Genomic DNA, 15,626 nt, shown 5'->3' on the forward strand with positions numbered 1-15,626 from the left:
GATGGCGGAGAAGAAACACACGACTCAGTGAACGTCCTCACTCCCTCACAACCAATTAGATAAATTAAGTCTCAAAATTAGCTCAGGACTGATAGACACCACAAGGACTGGAAGCAAGACTTACCAGCTGAAGAGAATCTGGAGTTTCAACAGGAAAGGTCAGTTCTCAGGGGAGGAATAAGAAAGACCAGCACAGACGGTGGGGTAGGGGCACACTGCGCCCATTGTGCTGGGAAGGGCTCTGGGATCAGAGAAGCCACTGAGGTAAAGGAATCTGGCACAGGCTGTTAGCTCTTCTCTGCTAATTATTTAGCAGTTCAGAAGAGAAAGCCAAAATATTTTAAAACTCAAATTAGATTTTCCCCGACCTGGGGGGTGACTCAGCAGAGAATCGGCACCAGGGGGTGTGGCCTCAGCTACCACCTGAGAATAGTTAAGAGATTGACAAGTGGGTGGATACGGCCCAAGGCAACACACACTGCCTAGCTTAGCTGGAGGGAGTGGAACTCAGCTCCAGGAAGTCCCAGAGAAGCGGAAACTTTGAACTAGGGACCGCGGTTTCTGGCAGACACTTCCAGTTTGAGCGCAGGGGCTTCTCACGTCACCTGCTGCAGACATCCACTCCCCACCCGGACACATAGGCTGGGCTTCGTGCTGTCTTCACTATTCTACGCCCTCGAAGCACAGTAGTGCTAATCACCTCTGAGGCACTTCCAGGGAGGGGGTGGGGAACTCTCTCCCAGAGCTCTCTCTTAGCTCAGGCTCAGGAGCCGCTGCATCCATCTGGTCTGGGAGGAAGCTGGTAAAGAAGTAAATAATTTCCTACCCCAGGGACAGACCCCAAAAGATTTTTTTAAGTATGAGCACAAAAGCTAGAAAAACCATAGATTCCTTCTATACAGAGAAAGACCGGGTATCCAACCCCGAGGAAGTTAACAGCAGAGAATCAGCAGATAACAACCTAAAGGGGAACGATTCCTGCCCCCCATCACATAACTCTCTCCTAGAAGAAGCTCTTAAAAATTAAGGGAGTTTGAAGAAAAATGGGGAAAGGAAAGGGAAGCTATGATAGAGAATAACAACGTCCTGAAATTGGAGTTGGAAAAAATAAAGAATTCACAGGAGATGCAGGGAAACAAAATTAGTGAATTAGAAAAGGTTAAAAAAACACAGGAAAGTAGGATTTCTGAATTGGAAAAGATAAAAAAGTCTCAAGAAAATAGAATATCTGAATTGGAAAAAGAAAATAATTCTCAAAAAAAAAAATTAGGGAAATGGAAAAAAATTCAATAGAGCAAAATAATTCATTTAAAAATGAAATTGGGCATTTACAAAAAGAACTAAAAACTGTGAAAGAAGAAAATAACTCCTTAAAAGTCAGGATGGAACAAATAGAAATGAATGATTCACAGAGAACCCAAGAATCAGTCAAACAAAACAAAAAAAATGAGAAGCTGGAGAACAACGTCAAATACTTACTGGGAAAATCTATAGACCTGGAAAATAGATCTAGGAGAGATAATCTGCGGATTATTGGACTTCCAGAAAACTATGACCAAAAAAAGAGCCTAGATTCTATTTTACAGGAAATTATCAAAAAGAACTGTCCAGAGATAATAGAAACAGAAGGGAAAGTAGATGTCGAAAGAATTCATCGAACTCCTTCTGAAATAGACCCTAAAAAAAGAACACCACGGAATATTGTGGCTAAGCTGCAGAATTACCACACAAAGGAGAAAATCCTGCAAGCAGCTAGAAAAAAACAATTTAAATACCAAGGTGCCACAATAAGGGTCACCCAAGATCTGGCTGCCTCCACATTAAAAGATAGAAGGGCTTGGAACCTGATATTCTGAAAGGCAAAAGATCAAGGACTGCAACCAAGAATGAACTACCCAGCTAAGTTTAGCATCTTTTTCCATGGAAGAAGATGGTCATTCAATGAAACAGAGGAATTCTATATGTTTCTAAGAAAAAAACCAGACTTAAACAAAAAATTTGATCTACATCCACAAGAAAAGAAAAAAAGGGGGCCTACATAAATGTAAACTGAATGTGTGCTAACAGAAATAATATACAACATATTCATTCTTTCTAAACTTTATTATCATGAGTTTAATATAGAAGGCCTGCAAGTGTTTCTATTACATTTTGATGATCTCAAGAGTGGAAAATGAAGGGAAAAAGGAGTTTCCTGATAAGGAATCATTAAGAAAAAATATTTCACAAAATCAAAATGAGCAACTAGAAGTTGATATAAATGTAGAGAAAGGGAGAGACAAAGGAACTGATACTGCAATCTTATTTCAATCTGACCTGGTCAAAATAGAGAGTACACAAAAACTGAATATAAGACTATATTTTATGCAAGAGGAAAGTAGAAGGGATAAAGATGAATGGGAATGAGGGGATTAGAAAGCGAGTAGATTAAGAAAGGGATTAGTTCTAAATAAAATAAAATTTGATAATTTACAAAAAAAAATTTATCCCTTTGATATAGCACAGGATGGAAACCAACCTGAGTGCACATTATTGGGAAATGACTGAAGTTGTTATAATATATAAATCTTATTGAATACTCTTGTGCTATCAGAAATGATAGAGTATTATTTCAGGAAAACCTGTTAAACTTTGCATGTACTGATATAGAACAAAGTGAACTAAAACAAGAGAATAATTTATGCAGAGACAGAAATATGGAGAAGAAAAATGAGCTTGAAAGAATTAGGAACCCTTATTGCTGTAATGACTAAAACAGTTCCAGAGGATTGATAATATTTGTTCTTCACCTCTTGAGACAAGTGAACAACTAAATCTAAGTTAAGTTCCCCTGTTCTTATATGATCAATTAAAAAATTTGCTGTATCCATTACTCACTATATCAATGTGTGATGGTTTTTTGTTTTCTTTGTTATTAATTGAAGAGCTTTGGATGAGAGAGTAATCAGACTTTTACCTGTTCACCAATATATTCCAAAGAGGAAAAAAAAGTAAAAAAACGAAAGAAAATATCTAAAAATTACAAATTTATATACAACTTGTTTAATTAAAGAGTGTAAGAATGAATAAGAAAATGAACTCCAACAATTATTCTGCATGAATGAAGCATATCACAAAAGACAAAGACTTGCAAGATGACTATGGATGATAAAAAGAAAATGTACCTTTAATTATATAATTCCAAGAATAGGAAGTTATAAAGCAAAGTTTGAAAATCCCTGTATATCGAAATAAATTATAAAGCTATGCTATAACTTAAATTAAAATTAATGCTGAAAGTAGAAATGTGCTCAACATGTTATCAAATCAATTTAAATTTAAATTCATTAAAAATATTATTTGAATTGCAATTTCCCATTTTATTTAAAGAGAGAAATGAAATATTTGTAAGGTACAGTAATCTTCTTCCCTCAGTGTGACATAAAAGTAACAAAATGTAAACAATACAAGGTAAACAAAACAAAAAATTATATATACATATGCATACACACATATTGAAAATAGAGGTAAACACATGTAGATGTTTCTTTAAAATTTTTATTTAAAAATATATGCATTGATAATTTTCAACATTCTTCCTTACTGGGAAGTAACAAATTGGGAAAACATTTTTACAGTTAAAGGTTCTGATAAAGGCTTCATCTCCAAAATATACAGAGAATTGACTTTAATTTATAAGAAATCAAGCCATTCTCCAATTGATAAATGGTCAAAGGATATGAACAGACAATTTTCAGATGATGAAATTAAAACTATTTCCACTCATATGAAAGAGTGTTCCAAATCACTATTGATCAGAGAAATGCAAATTAAGACAACTCTGAGGTATCACTACACACCTGTCAGATTGGCTAAGATGACAGGAACAAATAACGATGAATGTTGGAGGGGCTGTGGGAAAACTGGGACACTGATGCATTGTTGGTGGAGTTGTGAAAGAATCCAACCATTCTGGAGAGCAATCTGGAATTATGCCCAAAAAGTTATCAAAATGTGCATACCCTTTGACCCAGCCATACTACTACTGGGCTTATACCCCAAGGAACTACTAGAGAAGGGAAAGGGTCCTGTATGTGCCAAAATGTTTGTGGCAGCCCTTTTCATAGTGGCTAGAAGCTGGAAGATGAATGGATGTCCATCAATTGGAGAATGGTTGGGTAAACTATGGTATATGAATGTTATGGAATATTATTGTTCTATAAGAAATGACCAACAGGAGAAATACAGAGAGGCTTGGAGAGACTTACATCAACTGATGCTAAGTGAAACGAGCAGAACCAGAAGATCATTATACACTTCAACAATGATACTGTACGAGGATGTATGCTGATGGAAGTGGATTTCTTCAACATAGAGAAGAACTAATCCAATTCCAATTGATTAATGATGGACAGAACCAGCTACATCCAGAAAAGGAACACTGGGAAATGAATGTAAACTGTTATTTTTACCTTCTGAATCCAATTCTTCCTGTGCAACAAAAAAATTCGGTTCTACACACATATATTGTATCTAAATTAAACTGTAATATATTTAACATATATAAGACTGCTTGCCATCTGGGGGAGGGGGTTGGGAGAGGAAGGGAAAAAATCTGAATAGAAGTAAGTGCAAGGGATAATGTTGTAAAAAATTGCCCATGCATATGTACTGTCAAAAAATGTTATAATTATAAAATAAAATAAAAAATTAAAAAAAAATTTAAAAAAGAAATAAAAAAGAAATTTCATTTACAAAAAAAAAAAAAACAAAAAAAACATTCTTCCTTACTAAACCTTGCTTTTTCAATTTTTTTCCATCTTTTCCTCCTACTCCCCCCCAGATTGCAAATAATCTAATAATCCAGTATATATTAAAAATCTGCAATTCTTCTTTACATATTTCCACAATTATCATACTGCACAAGAAAAATCACATCAAAAAAGTAAAAAAAATGAGAAAGAAAACAAAATGCAAGTGATCAACAACAAGGAAAGTGATAATACCATGTTACGATAAACATTCAGTCCCCACAGTCCTCGCTCTGGGTGTAGATGGTTCTCTTCATCACATTGGAACTAGCATTGTAACTATTGCAAAGTTTAGTAGCCAAATTTCTCTCTCAATGCATAATTATCTCATTTATTTTAGCTGATTTAAATTATGCCATTATTGTATTAATTAAATGATATCACTATTAAAATTCTTCCCTAAATCAATCTTTTATCCAAATATCCCAGGATTAATTTGAAATCTAAAGAGGCCCTTGATTTAAAAATAGCTGCCAGAGACACAAACATATTTGTAACACCACTTTTTTGTGACATCAAGAATTGGAAATGAGATTCCAATTGATTGAGGCATAACTAATTAATTTTTGGCAAGTGGAAAAGGTGAGTTGTTACTGTAATATAAGAAAAGAATATAATAAAAGCAGGGAATTATGAAAGAACATATATGAACTGAACAAGAGTGAAAAAGAAAGAAATAATCACAATATATTCAATTTTTAAAACAGTGTAAGTGGAAAGAACAGACACACAATATTATAAGTAAATGCTTTTAAATATACAAAATTACCAAAGATAATTGAAAACAGGATAGATGTGAAAAAAAAAAAATCCTTTTTCAAAGGAAGACAATCTATAAATAATAGATTTATATAGAAGAACAAAAGGTCAGGAATTTCAAAGAAATTAAATGAAAAATGAAAATAAAGGTGGCCTAGCTACATGTACCAGACCTAAAACTATGTTATAAAGCAGAGGCCATCAAAACCATTTGGTATCATTTAAGAAACAGAGTAGTTGATTGGGTTAAACTAACAAGACACAATAATCAAAGATTATGGTAATCAAATACTTGATAATCAAGTATTTGATAATCCCCAAAACTCAAGCTTCTGGAAAAAAAGAACTCACTATGTGACAAAAGTTGCTGAGAAATTTGGAAATTAGTATGGCATTGACCCATACCTAACACTCTGTACCAAGATCGAACCGGGTTCATGATTTAGACATAAAGAGTGATATTATAAGTAAATTGGAGGAACAAGGAATTCACATACAAATGTTTATCAGATGTTTCTGTATAAAATGGAAACATACATTTTTTTTCTTTTTCCTGATATTCCTCATCGACATGGTAAGGCATAATGAAGAAGCATCATCTTTATCATTTCTTTTTAGCACATTTAAGATCAAATTATAATAGGTAAAACTGAGAGTAATTTAATGGGCTTTCTAGATATACTATTTTAAAAAATGGGAAAATGAAACAGAATGACAAGGAAAATGTTATTTACTCTAAATCTCAAACTTAATATCAGAGTAGAAAATGAAACATGTTCACTTGTAAGAGAAGTATGGACCCTTCCACTGTAGTCTATGTCTTTTGGGATTAATCAAATCACATCAAAGCCTATATATATATATGTCTTACTCTGGTCCTGCTATTTCAATAAGATGCAATCATTTTTTCTTCTATCCATTTGTGAGAATATCAACACTAATGTGTGTCACTTTCTTCAGTAGTATATGTATTTGATAGTTTAGGAAAGATTTTATATTAACACAGTGATTTAATATAAAAACATTTTATATTAACAAGAGTTAAATAAATATTTATAAATGATGTAATACCATTGTAACAATGTTGAAAGTACAAATTATTAGTTTCTTCTAACTGCTTTCTGGCACTTTATAATACTTGTTGCCGAAGAAGAGGTCTAAACCGGACTGGAATATTCTGTATTTCTTATTTTATAAAGGTTGTGATAACCAAAGAAATCATCATATAAATTATTATCTAATATTTATTCAATTACAAGTGAATTCCAAATATATGCATTAAGTATATGTTATATTCACATCGGACAATATATCCATGGAATATACATACATACGTGTACATGCACATTCAATACAGCATACATGTACACAATGTATATAAAAAGACATTCATGATTATATCTATACATGAATATTCACATGGATGTAAGTATTTATGTATACATAAACATGTATATTCACCTTGATTTTGGGAATGTTTGAAGGCAAAAGGAAAAATATACAACCGGGAATGGGATGGATATATAGTGTTACAGAAGAAAAAACAACATGAGCTTGTATAGATACTTTAGGAAATAATGAAACTTGAAGAGTCTATCATCTATTGTCCATGGGGACACAAAGAGTCATATGTGACTGATGGATTAAACAACAACACCACACATTTGCACACACACACACACACACATATACACATATATACTAAGCATGTACAATATAAATAGTGAATATATGTGTATGTGTATATATGTATACACACAAATACATATATATATATATATATATATATATATATATATATATATATAAAATGTAAGATGTTTAAGTGTGTTTATAATTAGGATATATTTTAACATTAAATCAATGTGAACTAAAGTCATAATGATTATATTTTTCAAATACAAATTTATTTATGTTTGAATGTGTTCATATATTGATCTGATTAACTCCATTAAAACTTGAGAATTTAAATAAAAATACCCAGTTAAGTTACATCTTTCTTTCTGGGCTTTTCACCTGACTCAAAAGACTTCATTTTTCATCATTATCTCCACCAGGAGGCTTCTTAGTAGAAATTTCACTAAATTCTCATCTTGGAATATTATTCTCTTTCTTTAAGTGCTTCCTCAGATTGGTTAATTTTTCATGGAACCTAATTTTAAAAGAAAATATGCATGTATGGCAAGATGGCAGCTTAAGCAGTGAAGCACTTTAACCCTGTCATGTTTATCATTGGCTATCCAAAATAGTCCTTAAGAAAGATCTTGGAGTAGTAGAACCAACAAAGAAACAGAGTGAAACCATCTTTTGCCATGGGAAAATTGAAAAATCTTCTGGAGACACAACTCTCACTCATATCAGGGGGTATCATCATTGCAAGACAGGAAGGTATCTAGAAAGTCAGCAGAATGTCAGAGGGATCTGCTGATTCCAAGAAGAGTAGAGCAGATGAGCACCAACAACATGACACCCCATAAGCTTTGAAAAATTCAAAGGACCCTGTAGGTCTTGCTCTAGGTAACCATATAATTCAAGTAACCATAGTCAAACAAATGACTTCCAGGATCCACATTGCAGCCCCAGAGAAACATTCCATTGAACATCAATACTAACTTTCTTGTTCAGGATCAGGTAGGCTGCCAAGCATAAACAGTCTGAAGCCTTGCTAGGCATCACATACTTTACTCTCTCAAGAAACAACAAATACCAGGGACCCTCATGAGCTTTAGGGCATTGTCAGTGCAACTTCATGTAAACATTCATGGTCTGTGACCATTGGCACAAGAAAAATGACATGGTATTTCTTCCATTTAGACAGCAGAGCTTAAATTTAAAATAAAGTGAATGGGAAGAGACAGATATATAGAAAAACAAACAGAGATAGAAAGCCACAGAGACAAACACAGAGGGAAAAAGGGAGAGACAGACACACACACACACACACACACACACACACACACACACACACAGAGAGAGAGAGAGAGAGAGAGAGAGAGAGAGAGAGAGAGAGAGAGAGAGAGAGATGAATGGACAGAGACAGAAGCAAAAGTGGAGAAAGCAACACAGTGGCAGAGGCAAAGACAGAGGGACACAGACAGAGAAACAGTGACGGAGACAAAAGGGGATGAGAGAGAGAGAGAGAGAGAGAGAGAGAGAGAAGAATGAGCAAAAAAGAACAACAAATATGGCCAAAAAAAGTTATTACATTGACAGGGCAAAGACAAAAACTCAGAAGGGTACGACATTAAAATACCTATGGACAAAATCTCTAAAGAATTAAAATTTGTCTCATATGTCCAGGTTAGCTCTCTGAAGGGTTTCAGGATAAATCAGAGTCCAGATCAGTCAAAGTCCTTAGTCTTTAGAAGGAGAAGTGAAGGAGGCACTCAAGCTGCCCTATGGCTCATCAAAAATGGATCCTGGACTCTGGAGTCTAGAGCCTGAAATCTTCTCTGCTGAGCATGCTGTGGCAGAGAGCATTTGAATCTCTTCCTCAGCCCTCCAATGCTCCCAAAAAGAACTCTAACAATAGTTTCTTTTTATGGTGAAAGAGAAGAACAGATTTCAAACCTAGAGGATACTAAAAGCAGATCATCTCAAGATGAAGCATCAAAAAAGGATATAAATTGGTCCCCATTGCACAAGGCTTTTCTAGAAGAAATTAAAAAGGGTCTTAAAAGAGAGCTAGAAGAAAAATGGGTAAAGAAAATGAGAAATTTACAAGAGGATGTGAAAAACAAAACACAGAAATTATCTGAAGAAAATTCATTACAAAATAGATGTAATGAAATGGAAAAAAATATATACATCTCCTTACATGATAGAAAGATAGATTTGACAAAATGGAAAAAGTAAACAACCCCCTGAAAAATGGAATTTGTGAAATTGAAAAGGAAAACAACCCTTTAAAAAACAGAATTTGTGAAATATAAAAAAGCCAGAGAACAAAACAACTCAATTAAAAATTCAATTGGGCAAATAATAAAATAACTAAAAAAAAGTATATGAAGAAAATAATTAACTAAAACTGAGAACTAAACAAGTAGAACTTAATGACTCAATGAGACATCAAGAATCAGTCAAGCAAAATCAAAGAAAAATGAAAAAAAAAAAGAAGAACATGTAAAATATCTACTTAGGAAAATAACTAACCTAGAAAACAGAATTAGGAGAGACAATCTAACAATTATTGAACTTCCTGAAAACCATGATGGAATAAAAAAGATCTTAGACATTATTTTTCAGAAAATCATCAAGAGAATTGCCCTGATGTTCTAGAATCAGAAAATAAAATAGGCATTGAAAGAATTCACCGAACACCACCTGAAAAAGGCCCCAAAATTAAAACTCCAAAGAACATTGTGGCTAAATTTTAGAACTATCAGACCAAGGCAACAATATTGCAAGCACCCAGAAAGAAACCAATTCAAAATCTGAGGAGTCACACATCAAGGATTACGCAGGACCTAGCAATTTCTACTTTAAGGAATTGAAGATCCTGGAATCTGATATTCTGAAAGGCAAAGGATGGGAATGCAGCCAATAATAAACTATCAATTGAATATTTTCTTTCAGGTAAGAAAATGGACATTCAACAAAACAAATGAATTCCATTTATTTCTGATGAAAATACCAGAACTAAACAAAAATTTTGACCTCTAAATATAGAACTCAAGAGAAGCATACAAAAGTAAAAAGAAGAGAACTCTTGAAAACTGTAGCTTTGTTATGGGATCTCAGATCAAGCAAAAGCAAAAACTGTTCTACTTATAAGAGATAAGGAAGGAAACTATATCTTGTTAAAGGCTACCATAGATAAAGAAGAAATCAATACTAAACATATATGCACCAAGTGGTATAGCATCTAAAACCCTAAAAGAAAAGTTAAGAAAGCTACAAGAAGAAATAGACAGGAAAACTATAATAGTGGAAGATCTCAACATTGCTCTGTCAAAACTAGATAAATCACTAAATAAGAAAGAAGTTAAAGAGTTGAATAAAGTACTAGAAACATTAAGTATGATAGATCTTTAGATAAAATTGAATAGAGAAAAAAAATACACTTTCTTCTCAGCTGTTAATGGAACTCATACAAAAATTGTCTATATATTTGAACACAAAGATCTCAAAATCAAATGCAGAAATACAGAAAGAATAAATGTATTTTTCCCCAGATTATGATGCAATAAAATTGCATTCAATTAAAGGCTAAAGGAAATAAAACAAAAAAATAATTATAATTTCATCCTAAAGAATGAATGGGTGAAACAGTAAATCATAGAAAGAACTAACATAGAAACAATGCAGTAAAAGAAGTAGAGACGTCAATTAATGGAATAGGTTATATTTTCAGGACAAAATATTCAATAACTATAAACAAACCCAAAGACCCTAGCTTTTGGGATAAGAATTCACTATTTGACAAAAACTCTTGAGAAAATGGGACAGTAGAATGGCAGAAACCAGGCATTAATTCATACATAACATTTTATACCAAGATAAGTTAGAAATGGGTTCATAATATAGACATAAAAATGATATTATAAACAAATTTGAAGAATATAGGATAGATTACCTCTCAGGTCTGTGAGTAGGAAGGAATTCATGACCAAAGAAGTAGATATCATTATTAATTATAAAATAGATAATTTTGATTACAATAAATTAAAACATTTTATAAAAACAAACCCAATGCAGACAAGAGTAGAAGGGATTCAATAAATTGAGAAAACATTTTTACATTTAATAGCTGACAAAGACCTTATTTCTAAACTATATAGAGAATTGACTCAAAATTATAAGAATTCAAGCTAATTTCCTATTGATAATTGATCAAAGGATATGAACAGTTTTCAGTTGAAGAAATTGAAGCTTTCTAGTCATATGAAAAAGTGCTCTAAATCACTATTGATTACAGAAATGCAAATTAAGACAACTCTGAGGTACCACTGCACACCTCTCAGATTGGATAAGATCACAGGGAAAGCTAACAACAGATGTTGGAACAGATTTGGGAAGATTGAGATACTAATACATTGTTGGTGGAACTGTGAACAGATCCAACCATTCTGGAGAGCATTTTGGAACGATGCCCAAAGGGCTATCAAACAGTGCATACCCTTTGATCCAGCAGTATTACTACTGGGCCTATATCCCAAAGAGATCTTAAAGTAGGGAAAAGGGCCCATATGTGCAAAAATGTTTGTGGCAGCCCTTTATGTAGTAGCAAGAAATTGGAAACTGAAGTTATGCCCATCAATTGGAGAATGATTGAATAAATTATGGTACATGAATGTTATGGAATATTATTGTTCCGTAAGAAATGACCAGCATGATGATTTCAGAGAGGCCTGGAGAGACTTACATGAACTGATACTAAGTGAAATGAATAGAAGCAGATCATTATACACAGAAACAATAAAATTATGCAATTATCTATTCTTATGGACATAGCTATCTTCAAGAATGAGTTCCAATTGTTCAGTCATGAAGAGAGCCTTCTACATGCAGAGAGAGGAGTGTGAGAACTGAGTATGGAGAATAACATAGCATTTTCACTCTTTTTTGTTGTTTTCTTGCATTTTATTTTCTTTCTCATGTTTTTTTTTCCTTTTTGCTCTGATTTTTCTTGCGCAACATGATAATTGTATAAATATGTATAGATATATTGAGTTTAACATATATTTAACATGTTTGATGTATATTGAATTAATTGCCATTTAGGGAAGGGAATGGGACGAATGGAAGGAAAATTTGGAACACAGAGTTTTGCAAAGATCAATGTTGAAAAATTACCTATGCATATGCTAAAAGCTATAATAAAATAATAAAATGTTAATAAAATAATTAAAGGGGAACTCTCCTCATCTCCTGAAACAAGAGAGCAAAATTGGCATCAAAAAACATCCAGTGATTACCTCAGGAAACAGATACCAAAGTAAAACCTCTAAGGAAGATAATAGCCAAACTCCAGAACTATTAGATCAAGGAAAATATACCTGAAGTATCTAAAAAGAACTAATTCAAATATTGTTGATATAATCAGAATCACACAGAGCATGGAAGGAACGACCTTAAAGTACTAGAGGTACAGAACATGACATTGTGAATGGTAAAAGATGTAAAAGACTACAAATATGGGCCACCTACTCAGCAAAAACTTAATTATGATATTTCAGGAGAAAAATATCATTCAATGAAATAGAAAGATTATAAACTTTTTAAAGAAACAGAAATAAATGAACAAATTTGACCTTGAATATCAAGATCTAAGAGAAACAAAAGTTTAAATGGGAAAATAAAATTTAAGGAATTCAAGAGAGTTAAACTGCTTACATCTCAACCAGGAAAATAGGAAAATTATACTTGTAATTTATAATAATTTTATCCCTAATAATAAAGAACAAAGCAATACGCATATATGGGGAATGGATAGGTTAATTTGAAAGAATGATGTAAAAATCCAACTAAACCATGAGCAAGAAAAATACACTGGGTAAAAAAAAGGAGTGATAAAATGGTGTAAATTATTGTACGTGAACAAACACACACACACACACACACACACACACACACACAAATCTCTTACAACTGTGGGAAAGATGGGAGGGTGGGTGAGGAGCATTATATCAATCTCTATTGGCTCAAAGAAGGAATAATACACACAATTAGTTGGATATAGAAGTTTATCTTACCTGATAGGAAAGTAGAAGAGGAAGAAATTAAGTAAAAAGAAGAATAGGGATAGGGACTAAAAGAAAGGTCAGGGGGCAACTAGGTGGCAAGGTGGATAGAGCACCAGCCCTGTATTCAGGAGAACCCAAGTTCAAATCTGATCTTAGACACTTAACACTTCCTAGCTGTGTGACCCTGGGCAAGTCACTTAACCCCAGCCTCAGAAAATAAATAAATAAATAGATGAAATAATAGAATTAATTAATTAGTTAGTTAATTAATTAATTAATTAAAAAAAAAAGAAAGGTCAGATCTGGGGAGATGGTAAAATGAAGCAAAACAGTGAGGAGGGGGAAAGAATAAAAGGATTAAAAGGACAAATAGCAGGAAGAATAGGATGGAGGGAAACAATGAGCTGGCCATCATAACTGTGAATGTGAATGGGATGCTATCTCCCTTAAAAGGGAACAGAATGGAAGAGTAGATTTAAAAAAAAATCCAACAAATTATTGTTTACAAGAGACACAAGTGAAATAGAGAGTCTGAATATAAATGGGAGTTGAATATAAGCTGAAACAAATGGGAGAACTAGCAGAAATAGCAATACTGATTCCAGACACAATAAAAGGAAAACAATAGATCTAATTAAAACAGGTAACCAAGGAAAGAACACCTTGATAAAATGTACCAGAGAGACAATGAAGCAACATCAAAATTAAAGATATATTCATTGAGTGGTAGAGATCAAATTTTTCAAAGGAGAAGTTCAGTTACACTTGGATGACAATTTGACACTAGTGTGGGACTTCAGCTTTACTATTTCAAAACTTGATTAATCCATCCAAGCAATAATAAACAAAAAAGAAAATAAAAAGGTAAAGAGTTTCATATTGCAGATCTTTTAGAAATCTGAATGGAAAAAGAAATATATATATATTTCTGTATTGCATCATACCTACTCAAAATTGATCCATTTTATAGTGTAAAAAACCCCAAAATCAAATGTAAAAAAGTAGAAATATTAACATTTTCTTTTTCAGATCATAATCTAATTAAATTACATTAAATAAGGGGCAGCAGAAAGATATATTAAATATTAACTACAAATTAAATAATTTAATCCTAAATGAAAAGTGAGTGAAAGAAAAACAAAAAAAAACAAAAAACAAAAACAAAAACAAAAAAAAACAACCCATAATATCATTAAAGAGAATAACAATACTGAAAGTTAAGTTATGCAGCCAAAGCAGTACTAAGGAAAAATTTCATTTCCCTAAATTCTTACATCAACAATATGGAAAAAGAATACATCAATAAGTTAGGCACAGAACTAAAAATAAACTTAAAAAAGAACAAATTAGAAGTCTTCAACTAAGCACCACATTGGAAATCCTGAAAATCTAAAAGATTGAAAATAAAAATAAAAAAAACGACAACAACTATTAAGGTAATAAGTAAACCAGGAGCTGGTTTTAACAGGGTAAAACAAGATATAAAACACATGGGTTAACTTTATTAAAAAACAAAAGAAAAAAAAAGAAACATTCATTATCAGAAATGAAAAGGGTAAAATCACTAACAACAGAGAAGAAATTAAAACAGTTATTAAGGGATATTTTGCCAAATTTTATTTCAATATGTGCAAGAACGTGACTGATATCACTGAAAATACAAATGACCTAGATTAATAAATGAGGAAATAGAATATCCAAATAACCCCCTTTCAGAAAAATGAATTGGGGCAGCTAGGTGGCTCAATAGATAGAGCACCAGCCCCAAAGTCAAGTGAACCTGAGTTCAAATTGACTTTAGATACTTAATACTTCCTAGCTATATGAACCTGGACCAGTCATTTAATCCCAATTGCCTCAGGAGGAAAAAAAGAAAAGAAAATAATTTAATAAGCCATAGAAAAAACTCTCTAGTAAAAATCCCGAGGGTCAGATGAATTCTACCAACCATTTAAAAATAATTAATTCCAATACTGTATAAACTATTAGGAAAAATATGTGAAAAAGTCTTACTAATTTTTGTATACCAATTTTGCCATACTTACGATACTGAAATGATGCTGATACTTAAGTCAGGAAGAAAATTTTAGATCAATTATAGTAATGAATATTGATGCAAATCTTTTTAACAAAGTTATAGAAATTGGATTGTATCCACATATCTCAAAAATTTTACACTGTGACTTTGTAAAATTTATACATAATGAAGGATTGGTTCAATATTATGAGGTAAAGAGAAAAAAATAAAGTAAAAATGAATGCCAAATTTTTTTCTTGACATGTGATTGAGGAAAAATTAAAATATTATTAAAAAAATAAAAGAAATCCTGAAAACGTTATACTTTAATTCATCTCAAAGTTCCATCCTTGAAATTTATTTTTCTAATATGAA

This window comes from Sminthopsis crassicaudata, chromosome 1, assembly GCF_048593235.1.
Source record: "Sminthopsis crassicaudata isolate SCR6 chromosome 1, ASM4859323v1, whole genome shotgun sequence".
In the NCBI taxonomy this organism is placed as follows: domain Eukaryota; kingdom Metazoa; phylum Chordata; class Mammalia; order Dasyuromorphia; family Dasyuridae; genus Sminthopsis; species Sminthopsis crassicaudata.